This window comes from Liolophura sinensis, chromosome 1 (genome assembly GCF_032854445.1).
Source record: "Liolophura sinensis isolate JHLJ2023 chromosome 1, CUHK_Ljap_v2, whole genome shotgun sequence".
Classification (NCBI taxonomy): domain Eukaryota; kingdom Metazoa; phylum Mollusca; class Polyplacophora; order Chitonida; family Chitonidae; genus Liolophura; species Liolophura sinensis.
In genome coordinates, this window is record NC_088295.1 from 76358211 (window position 1) to 76370871 (window position 12661).

Below are 12661 nucleotides of genomic sequence, written 5' to 3' on the forward strand. Positions count from 1 at the left end.
AAACTACAATGACAGCTAATACGGAGGAGGCATGACTTCTGCACGAAGCGATCAGTGGAATTGATTTGGGAGAACCACTTGTTGAGTTGAGCGCGTTTCCCTGAAACCGCTCGGGATTAAACCAGTGACGTGGGTGGAACTATTTACATCTGTTCGGAAACTCTTTGGATTATGTTTCTTATTTTCCTTTGACTTGATTGACTGAAAACTTCACTACTTTGCGGTAACAAGGTAAGTCTTACGTATTTTGGATATCCAACGCAATAATGTCACGGAAAAATCATTTATAACCCAGCAACATTTGGAGCTCTAACTTCCCCTAAATCTTTCCGTTCGGCAAAGTTTCCTTGTTTATGGAGACAACGGGCTGTCGGAGTACCGTAATAGTAAGGTTGTCGGTGTAGTGATTCGTCTTTAACATGTTCTTAGTTGAGCAGGAACACACGATGCCGTGAAATCGTGATATCCTATATAAGACAGATCTTTACCTCTCTCAATCTGGGGCAGCGATAAACCCCGTCCCGTACAGCCGAAGGCCAGCCCGCACAGACTCACCCACCGTACGCACTTCGCTCTCAATTAATAGCCCGGAAAGTTACATCTGTTTCGCTTAACCGTCTGCGAGGGTCCCGCACGCTGGAAGTCGATGAAACAGCGCTGATGCATTTCGTCGGAGTCAAGTTTTGATACTGTAATGTTATCACATGCCCCTATCCTACATGAGGTTGTATCAGATGCTGCGCGCGACCCTCCCATACTTATGTCTGTTACTTCCACTACTCTCGCGGGTTTGTCACTCAGGATTATGCGACAACTTAGGTATCGCTTACTTTGATCACAAAGTTTATCAGAAAAGTGAAAGAGAAGTCGAGCCGACCACCTCAAGTCGGGACTAAGTCAGTCAGCGTTAATCGTGCTTTGTTAACTAGCTCCAGCACTTTAATATAAATGTGACAGAACAGCTCCGTTAACCGCTTACGTTTTTCAGAAGCAGGGGATTACTAACTGTCGAAGCCGCACGGCTTTTACCCCCTCACATGCCCGTCCCCCGTGCCATACGTGTGATGCAGGCCTCCCTCATCAAGTTCACATGTGACAGCATTGTGTGCTCGATGTTGACATAATGGTTATTAGATGTCAACTCAGATTGTTATACTGAGCTTGCTTGTTAAGCGTGTTAACAAGATACAGGGTCTTAAGTTAGACTTCCGTAACAGGGGAACTGATCCGCTTTAGGGACTTTCTTATAGAGCAAATTACATTTCCATACACTTATCAACCCATACTGCATGCTCGTCACCACGATTAGCTCGTCTCTATTTCCCTATTATCATTCCAGCCTCTCTGGCCTTTGGCGATTCATTTATATCAAAAATCGCTATACAGAAAGGGAGACTTTTTCTACGGGATATATATGACCACATGATAGAGTTACTAACTAGAAAGTGTTAGTTTTTTCCCTGCTCAATTATACGAAAGGAGAAACTCAGCTCAAAGCAAGGCTATCACTTTAAATATAGAAAGTATTGATAATGTAAGCATATAATTACAGTACTGGATTGATAAATCATCCCGCTATATCTCAAGGGGGTCTTCACTTATCAATTACAATAAAGAACAGCGCCATATGGCTCAAATACCGTTAACCACACCGTTAAAAACCAATCATATCCATAACAATTTTAAAATAATTCATCAATTCCAAACATCATAGTGCCATATGATTGATGTATTGTACTTGACAACAGATTGTTGAATTTGGGCTACATGTATATCTACTGGATGGATTTACGTATAGACAGGTTTGCTCAAGGTTTGCCATTTTGAACATTTTCTGGTAAAGTCGCGTGTTGCACATGAATGTTAGTCCTTGGTACATTGCTTGTCAATTTGTTTATTTATTTGTTATTTAAAACCATAGTCAAGAATTTTTCACTTATACGATGCGGTCAGTTTTATGGGTGGGGAACCCTGCACTGGCCAGTGGAAACCATCCACCCAGGCCATTGGCAAGTTACTGACAAATTTTCTGTGACTTACGACTTCAACGAGTTGCAGAAAAAGCCATAAAGGCTCCACAGGGCAGTGAGGGCGGAAACATCTACATATTCCTTGCCCAAGATCAGGTCTGAACCCGTATTTAGTGTGTCCTAGCGATTCAGTGCTTGCCAAGCCGTACCCGTGTTAACATGACGTTTGCTATTTCAAACGTATCCCAGAGTTCCATCAGAGGTCATTTACCGAATGCTTGGGTTCCTAATGCTTCGGGTTCAAACTGTGACATGACACTGGCTACGGCGTACGTTTATGGATCACCTAAGTGTCAGAGATCACTTCACCAGAAGGCTAGGGCGCGTGTAAAACATGGTTGTTTTCTCATTTTTATGTGATCCAGATGCAGTCGGTAATCTGCGTTATCAGGCCCCTCGAATGTGGGGATCAACCCCCGCGCCGTACACTCGCTATGGCGTTTTTACTACCTTTTTAGACTATCCAGTGCGGATTAGGCGACAATCGGACACCTGCCTTGTTTTAAAAAGGGTTTGGCATCGGCAATATAATATTTACCCATCGTTGGCTTGGCTACAGAAACGTTTATAGTGACATTGGTTTCAAATAAACCAACGAGCTTGGCCCTCAAAGAGCCTCTCGTCACCAAATAAACAGTTTGGTTTCACCAAGTGTCGGCAGTCATCGCTGGCCGAGACCCTGCCATAACTATGATGACAAGCTCTTACCGACCAGTTTCACAACTCTCTCTGCGCTCTCGGCGGGTTTCACGTAGTTCACATACCATCTCGTGTTTATACCCATACTCCGCCGTCAGTAAACTATCATTGCAGGGAAATCCTGGCATATTCTCAACTCGATTTCAATTGTATTCATTGAAATTTTGCAATGTCTGTTCAAAGAAAGGATTGACCCGTTTGCACTCTGGTACTTATTTGGAAGATTTAAACAAGCGTGAAAAATACATTGTGACGGAAATTTTTCAATCAGTTGTGTGTTTTCCTTTAGAATTTGCAGTTAAGTTCTACTGGGTTGTTTTATGCTTCTGTGTGTTACTTAATTTGGAGCGGATCTATGTTTATTTATATCTGCTTACACTTCTTTGTATGGATTAAATCAAGAGAGTACAAGTCTCTCCCCTCTTCTCTCACCTGACCGGGTTTAATGTGTTAAGGTGTGAACTTTACGAAAATGTGTAGCCCGAAGTGACGATCTAGCCCGAAGTGATCTCACTGACGACCACAAATTTACCGGCCACTTAGTTACAAGAATCCCTATCCGTTCAATCGGCCTTGATACCGGGTTACTGGGAAGTCACGGAACCTAGAGGTCTAGCTGGGTCTTCAGGTTTTAAAGTCTTCCTTCCCCACCTCTGTGTGTGATGAAACCTTAAATCAGACACCGGCAATGCACACATTGATCGCTCAGTCCTTCTGCACTTAAGACAGTCTCTTAAGTGCCTGATATCGAATTTAACGCTCGTGTTGATCTGATCATGTGGTTCAGAGGTTTATGCTAACATATGCTTCACTGAATCAGATTATCATAGGTCACTTATGAATTGCATGATTTCATGTATATTTTGTATATTTGAATTTCATGTATATTTGGTATATTTTGGATAACATATTTTGCTAGTCTCTCTTTGTCCCTTAGAAAGCATTAGCATAACAATTATCACTCGGCTACCACACTCTGGTCCACTTGAAAGGTGATTCACAATTTTATGTGGCTTGCTTGCGCAATATTTGTAAAAGATGTTTTATTTTGCCTGTGTGTAGCGTTGTCAGCAAATATTGGTTACGTTTGTGTTCATATGATGATACCGGTATTTGACCTCAAGCGTAAGTTGTCACACTGAAAACAACCAGATGGGTAACATCGTCTTGTTTTGCTGTCATCCGTGATGAAATGTGACAATGACTTTGGACAAATTTTGGAAATAAAGTGTATGTTTAAGAATTGGAAATTTTTATAAGTAAAATATATGACAACACTTTTAGATTCGTGGATCTGACCTGGATAAAGCCGAGTGAGAAGAAAGACGTCAGGCAGGTGAAAATGTGTCCTTCCGGTTATGACGTCATTCCATAATGGTTGTATCTTAGCACAATCAGCGTGTGGCGGAGTCGTTCAACATGACATGTAATGATGTATCGTCGCTCGATAAATTAAAAAAAAAACGTTCTCATTTCGTTAGATCTTGAGATGAAAGGGATAAGCGGTAAAAAATGACATAAAAAATAGAAAACTGATAAAACAAATATGTAGATCGAGAAAAAAACTTCTGTTATAGGTAGCTTTTCACGCGTGACTCACCACGTGTGCGGGATTTGAACTGGTTCCTTTAAATCGTCCCTGTTCAGCTATCTGTTGATTTTCGCACTGGTATGACCGACGGAACGGGCAAGCTGCTGTTTCTCATGTCACAGCGAACGGGGTAGCTTGATTAATGGAGTGGTGCTGGATGGCCCGTGGGGCGAACTAGTAGACGGGACAGGAGAGCGCAACGCTTGCCACACATGATTGGCATTAGACACATATTAGAATGCTAACTTAGTAATAAATAAGAAAATATCCCGCCCGCAGGTATCTGTTCGTTTTAACAGAAGCCCTGGGGTGGGTTCCTGGATATAAAATACATGAGTTACGCCAGCAAAGAATGTGTAGAAGAATTCAGGGAGAACAATAGCCACATAGGCGTCTTCCTCACGCCAAAACATCGGGCGCTCCACGAACCCCTCACTTTCTGTAGCAAGTGCTAAACGTTGAATACATTAAGGTGAAATTTCATTAACAAAAATATTTGTTTCACAAATAATCTTATTAATGGATAATTACGTATTAATACGTATAAATATTTATTAAACGCGTGGTTTTATTGTCTAAAATTTAATTCAGCCCGTTAGCGATGAACGGGGTAGAACAGCTTGAATGCAAATCGAATAATTTGCCTTTTTATGAGCTGCTAATTTAGTTCTTGTAGAAATGTTTTGAGCAAAGTAGCCGTAGGCATGACTACGAGATTGGGAAAATATCAGCTTACGTTGAAAACATTCATTTATTCTAAATCTGCCTTGCCTGTGTCATTCCTTGGCAAATATTACGACTGTCTAACTACAGGAAAATGTATGTTTTAGCTAACTTTTGTACATAAGATTTTGTACTTAGGATTTAGCCTTTGTTTTATCAAGTATGATTTATATCTATACGTATATATACATTTGACCTTAAAAACAAATTTTGAGACATGTCACAACACTTCAGGATTGTGGTCAAATTATAATTACGCTAGAAAATCAAATCGACCCAAGTCAGGTTTAATTTGTATTTTTCCATAGTGTAAACTCGCAGGAAAAAATGAATTTTTACATTACGAAAAGATATTAACGTCACTGTGTGACGTACTTTAATTACTCAAACTTTTATTGTTATTTTTTTGACCGGTGATGTTTTTTTTTTTGAATTATTATCCAACCTGTCCCAACGATACAACATATGTACTACAACAACGTAACACACAATTTAATTACTCATTGCTTTGTTCCAAACTTTCTAAAGGAATAAATAAAAATATGGTTTGTTATTAAAGTAAATACAATACAACTTAGTCATGGCTTTATAAAGACTTTCCAAAAAAAAGAAAAAAAAACCCCACTAAAAAACAAAGAAAACAACTAATATGGTGATTAAGTAAATTATCCTATACAAAACGTGAGAACATCTTCCAAAACCTGTAAAGAAGAAGACGATTGCGTAGCGGAAATACAATAAAGGAAGATTGTGGTTGGCACAATGGTGGTATAAGCTGTGGAGTGAAAAAAGTCCGTAAATGGTGTATATTGCGTTTGTGATATCAGCGCAATGTGTGTAAAAGTGATGGTTATCGCATTGGTAATATTATCATGTGTGGGTACATTTGCACATTGCAAAGCTCCGTTCTCTTTTCATTGCTCACAGCATTCAGCAAATTATTAACAGCTTTACAAACGTAATCGCAACAGATTGTCAGAGAATAAAATTATACGTAACTGTATTGTGAACAAATTCCTTCCTGGTGATGTCATTTGGAATTTGGTACAGGAACAATCTTTCAAAAGAGTTGTGTATGTTAGCGTATTCCTTAATCTTGGTCTGCCTTTTACCTGCGCTTTTATAGAACGGCAATGTTATATGCAACTTAATCTACCGTACAATTGTGTTGAAATGAGCCCACGTATAATGCGTCATGTTATTTCCACGTCTTTCTTATGTATGTAGACAAATGTAAAACAGAAAAGAAAAAATCAGACCTATATATGTCTCTGTAAAGAGTATTTCAAACGTTTATTCTTCAGAATGTCGCTAAGGAACAATCAAGCAAATGAAAATAAATAAATTAAACTTAAAATCTGTAACATACATTTTAGTACTTTTTACAACTATTCTGTAGCACAATATTACGGTTTTGGTAAATACTTCAGGGTTTGTAAATTAGCCGTCAATGTACATGGTAGATTTTTTATTTGCACCAATGTGTGCTGCCCAGAAATGAACAGATTTATCATACTGGGAGATCACTTAATACATGCTTTGAATACTGCTTTGGGTATATTTGTGTACTATATGTACGGAGACTTTAATAGATATTGCTTACAATAAAACATGATGGGCATTTTAAAAAGGGAAGCCCATTTTTGGAAGCAGAAGATCGAACTCTGTATTGATATTTAACTTTTCTCATGCATATTTTACTTCAGGTTCTTGTTTTCCACTGAGGTGAACATTAACCAATGATCATTGTTTCATGTGAATTAAAACCAATTCGATGCAGTTTGCAAATTTATGACAAAGACAAAGCAAATTCTTCTGCCATTACTACAGATGAATCTTATATTTATTGCGCTTTACTGTGTTATATACAGTGTAAATTTTAGACGATCGCAATTTTGTCATTTTATCAATATATTTAATCATGTAGGAAATTTATTACCATTTCAGTGAGATTGCTTGTTACCCAGGATGAAGAGGCGGAAGTGTTAGTTTGTGATTTCGTTTTTGTGAACGTTTAATCTTACCTAGCCATTGTTTTGAACATTTGATATAATCGTGTTTATTATAGTTTCTGACTTGTCACAAATATATTCTGCCTCCTTCTTCACGTCAAATAGTCGATGATAAATTACACAGAATTCCAGCGGAGCGGTGAAACGGCTGCTTCTAGGATGTAGTAAATAATATTAAACAAAAAATGCACATCTTGGAATTTATATTAAAACACACCGAAAAACTTTTTGTCACCAGATACACTTTTGCTTTTTTGTAATATTAGAAATTGTTATCTTGCACATTTTGTTTTTCAGTAAGTCCCATCTACCACCCCATTCAAATTGCTTGCAGTTTTTCTTTTATTTCCTTTGTATTCAGTCTATTGTTTGTCATAAAACAAATAGGGTCGCCGGCTCCATTATTTGTTTTTTAATTATGTGATGTGAAGAAAATAATGCAGTCTATTGTTAAACAAAGAAATTATTTTACGTCACATCCTCACTGAAAAATATTACTGTCATTAACTGTCGTTTTTAAGTTCACCAGAGAGAGAATTTTATTGCAGTGAACAAACTTCTCTCTTTTTTTGCTTTACAAAGTGCATTTTAACATAATTCTTTTTCAAAACTTGCTCAATATCACAATGCAGGGCCTTGAACTGGCATGTCTCTATCGTCTTGAAGAAGGGCTGATAACTCTCCGAAGAGGAGACAAAAAAAAATACTATGACAAGATTAACTCCCCTTTAAACTTTTATTGGATTCCTTCTTTACCATTTAAGAGATGAGGCCACCTATTTACACATTTAAATCTATATATTCACAGTTGTCTCCTAGCCTTTCTTCCCAGGTTAGTTATGTTAGGTAATTGATAATATCTCAGATTCGCATGATTCCGAATCTAAAGAGTAAAGCTCATCAATGAAGCAGTCGGCATTGTAATACATCTTAGTGTTGCCAGTTATAGTTAAATATTCACAGTGGGGTTTCTGTGTGTTGAAATATAGATTAGATATATTCTAATTTCAAAATATGTGAAGTTGCACCGACATTACTAAAAGAAATGTTTCATGTACTAGATTTGAGCTGACATACGACAAATGGTCTAGAGCAAGTGTGGCGATGCAAATATTAGAAGGCAAGGCGAGTAATATGGATTTTAAAAGAGAAGCCAACTATTTTTAAGATCTTTTACATAAAACAGATCAAGGGGGCTACAAAAAATAGCTTATGAAAGTACCTTATCACCGTGTGACCCCAAGATCTGGCCGGAAGTAGTCATATAGGGATCCCACGCCATTGTACTAAATCTGTTGTTCGAAATACATGTACATACTTTCTAAATGATATATGCTACATTATGTTAAACATTCATTACCTTTTATGCGATCTCCACGTGACTGACATGTAAATTGAACGTTATCTAATTTAGGTCCCCAAACTGCTGTAAATTCTTAGTGATGACCTCTGTCCATATATCTTTAATTTCTTTCTCGATTACAACGAAATATATCGTGAATATCTTGAAAGTTTGAAAGCCTGCCGGCTGGAGTTAAACATGTCTTTGAGCACTCACCTGATAATATCAGCACAAGAAAGCTTTTTCGACCAGCTGTGAAAAAAATAGACAAAAACATATATATATAGGTTCTCCTGGGCTATCTCTGTAAGAGGTATTAACTACTGCCCTTAGCTCATGTTTCCACATCCATAGTACATGTTTTGAAGTACATTAAAGGAAAAAAATATCTTATTGTACTTTTGTAATGTATAGATATCTATCCAGAAATAGATTATAGAAGACAGCACACACACATGCTGCCATTCAGAGAATTTAAAAATTAAGAAAAAATCATTTATACCGCAGTCATTAATTCTAAAAATTGTAAAATTGTAATGGAATACTTTATCATCTTCGCATTCTGAAAATGAAACGTAATCATTCACGTTATATTCAAGGGGGCAAATGGTTTTTTTCTATTATCTAGCACATATATGTTCCAGAAGGTAAAATTTTCTTTTTTAAAATTTTTACATGTGGTGATTTATTACTTTTGTGTTATCTTCACAGTCGACATCATTTGTTATGTCAAGGGCTGTAAGTATTTGTCCCGTTAATGAGAAAGACATTGATTTAAACCATGCGGATAAATGATAGGGATGTAATAAAATTAACAGGTGTATTAAATTACAGCCCCCCCCACCCCCCACCCCCCCCCCAAAAAAATCACTAAATATCGTAGTCAGATTTGTCCACGGAAGTTAAATAGCGGTTTTGTTATAAAATCGCCAAGGGAAACTGTTTGTTCTGAATTATGAGTGTGTAAACACGAAATAAACGTCTGATTTAAATAAACATGTGTGAAAAGAGAGGAAAGCTCTGTGAAGGCAGCCTGACTGTTTGACTAACAGGCCTTTGTGTGGCTAACCCAAGCCGCCGTGGACGGAGGAGAAGAAAAGATTATAATGGCCGTGTTTATGTTATCCTTCAAATTCTGCCTTCCATGTTGATACAGTTTGAAGCCTTTTAAACCAAGGGGCCAGGAGTTCTATTATCAAGTTAAACAGTTGTCGGATGAGGCGACCTGAGAAATGGGCAGTAAATGGTAGGAGAGGCCGGGTCGTGACAGAGACAATGTCCTGGGGACAGTAACATGTTAATAAGGTGTGTCCCGACCCTACGGAGCACGTGAACTCCACGCTAACACCGACTCTCACTTTTTTGTCGCTACAAGCGGCTGTTTCACCGTGCACTCTCTAGACCCAACCTTACCCTCCTACCCCTAACTTCTCTTCTCAGCAATGTTCTTTGAAGTTCAACTTACATTCATGTCGTTCAGGAGAACATTCCGTCATTTTTGTATAAAAAAGATGTTTTCAGTCCAATTTGTAAACCGCTTCATTTTTCATTAATTTATATTGCACGTCACGTGACGTGAATATGTCAATGATCAAAATGAAATAGGCAGACGGGAACGCTTTTTATTCTACAAAAGCCTGTATATTCCATTACATAGCTATTCAAACCTTGTAAAGTGAAAGTCAAGTCTCATATAGCAGAAGTAAAATTCCTATTAAACCTAATCGATTTGTGTGTCCAACAAAATTCCTTTCTTCTGGTGAACATCAGGATAAAAAGCTGATGTGGCGTTAATGTGGCCCATAAAGCCCACCATAGTATTCAAATATTTGAATGCCTTTCAACACTCTTAAACAAATCTGAAAAATAAATGAAAGTATTTTTACGCATAGTTTACAGTTATCTATATGATGAATCTTACTTCATATTTTGGCTTTCTATTACTTCAAGTTTAAACCAAGATAGGAGAAGGGAGAAATTCTCCCTAAAATCATGACTTCTCGTTGTTATTATGTATTGTCAGATAATAATTGGAATATATGTAACTTTGTTCGTGGGCGGTTTGGCTGCCGTAGGAGCTAGACAAAGTTGTCAAGATAGAGAGAAACTGACAAAAAACATTACAAGAGCTACAGAAAAAAGCAACTTTTTGTCTGAGCAAGGTGCCAAGTAGGTTGTGTAGAAGTTGAAATATCGAGGTTTGTCTACTTACTTGCATATAGTACTGGGGAAAGATAAGATTTTGTGTCAGTGTATCAGTTCCGTCGTATCTGATGAATCGGCAATTATGCCATGTCAGTGATCTGGTCTGCGTGATGAATAATCTGGATATTTTCCAGAACAGGGCACAGTAACCATTCGAGGATTTTATTGCTTTTATCAGGACAAAACTACTGTGTCAAGGATATTCCATCAAAAACCTTACTTGGATAGCAATATGCCTAAGGTTCCTGCATATAGCATGTAAATATCATGTCAATCATCAACCATATATTGGGCATATCATGATACCGGAAAGACGCCAAAACCAAATGTTTAAATTGAAAATAAGCATCATATTGCACATTGAATGCAGCCGTTCCTCTATCTGATTTTAATCAATGCGATGAATATAATCCTCCTGACTTCGTTATACAAAATTAGACACTTTTATAAAGCAGAGCACCAGCGATTTTGGCGCCCACGTCCATATTTACTCAAAAGAAAATTATACTTGTAAAATTTAACAATATTAAAGTGAATCTATGCGTCGAAGACATTCGTATACCAGCCGTCAACCAATGTGAACTTTCCAGGTCAATAATCACAAAGCCAATTCCTAGAACGACATTTAACACAACCACCGAAGAACTAAGAAAGTAAATAAAGTACGAAATTGGGCCAGAATAATGCAAAAAGAAGAAGTCAGCAATTTTCATTCATGCTAGAAAGACGTAAGGTATGTTCTAGTCAACGGAGTGAAATCAGTATTCAAATCATGCGCCATGCTAGTATATAAGTTGTCGATAATAAATTGTGTATCTCTGTTGCGCTCTGATTGCAACTGTTCATATATCTAATGTGGCGATATAATTAAACGTGATAAATATACGGCATTAACACTGTTAATCTGCTTAAACGGAATTAGACATGATCATTATGTAGAGTACCCAATGGATGTGTATGTGGCACTTTGGATATGTTGCCCCACCCCCTCCCCACCATTAGACAACACTTTGTATTTCTGCTGACGTTGCACTCATGTCAAGGCATCACTTGTTTTTGCTTCGTATGAATTAACGAAACAGGTGTGGAGTTTGCTACTGTAACAGTCTTAAGTCCTTAATTTAAATCTATTCAATGTTAAAAAAAGATTAATGGGTGGATTTTCATATTAATTAAATTGGCTTCTATTAAACATTTAAGGTAAGAAGGAAAAGGTAATTAGTCTTAAAAGTAATAACCTTTATAATTAACCGCAGTTGTCTTAGGGAAAATTATTAACGTCAAGATCTCATTGGAATCTTGGAATCATTCCTCTTGATTGTACAACCGTATTAGTGTCCGATAGGCAAAAATCGGAAAGGCTATGTTTACTAAAAATCAATCAAACATTAAATCACTTCCGGGCTGAACAAATGCCGAGTCTTAAACGTCTCAGCTAACGATTGAATTATGGCCGTGGTGGGTTAGACAGTGTTAATATCTTTGAAGTTCTTTGAAGTGTAATTTTCTCCTCTTCCCTTAAACAATTTCGGAAGTATCACGTAGAAGGGAAGGACCGAGGCGTGCCGAACTGATGCGTCCACGGTACCTCTCTCTCGGTCTCTGTCATGGCTGGGCAGAATAAATACATGAACGTTGCCAAATATTTTAGCGCTTAAACATCAAGTCAAAAAAAGGAGAAAGTGAACGGCTGTCGGTCAGTGTTTGTCGGCTGTCCTAAACTATTTTAACGGGAGACTCCAAAGATGAAGTTTCTCAAATATTTTGGTGGCTAACCAAACAAACAGACATGACGTTGTAAAGACGAAGCTTCTCTTGCCATTGTTTTCGGGTCATAACAAGATTTAGTCCGTGGATCTAATAAGGTGGGATTCTGGTCCGGGTCACACTGACATTTTCGTCCATGGATTACCCTAGACTTCTGGGAGACGAAAGCTATGATGTTTTGTAGTCGGCAAAGCGCTAGTGGTGTAAAAATTAACTTACGCATGACGCCATAATTCCATTCCATGGGTATAAAGTAGATCATTGAAAGGGTAGGTAGAAGATTTTGCCAGGT

General features: G+C 37.8%; 1 protein-coding gene across 1 annotated transcript in view; it reads left to right on the forward strand.

Annotated features, from left to right (window-relative positions):
- Window positions 1-201: 201 nt before the first annotated feature.
- Window positions 202-12661, forward strand: part of LOC135473227 (sonic hedgehog protein-like) — a 39286-nt gene continuing 26826 nt past the window's right edge. Inside the window, 1 exon segment of the mRNA XM_064753075.1 lies at window positions 202-231. The gene's annotated coding sequence lies outside the window, so the exon portion shown is untranslated.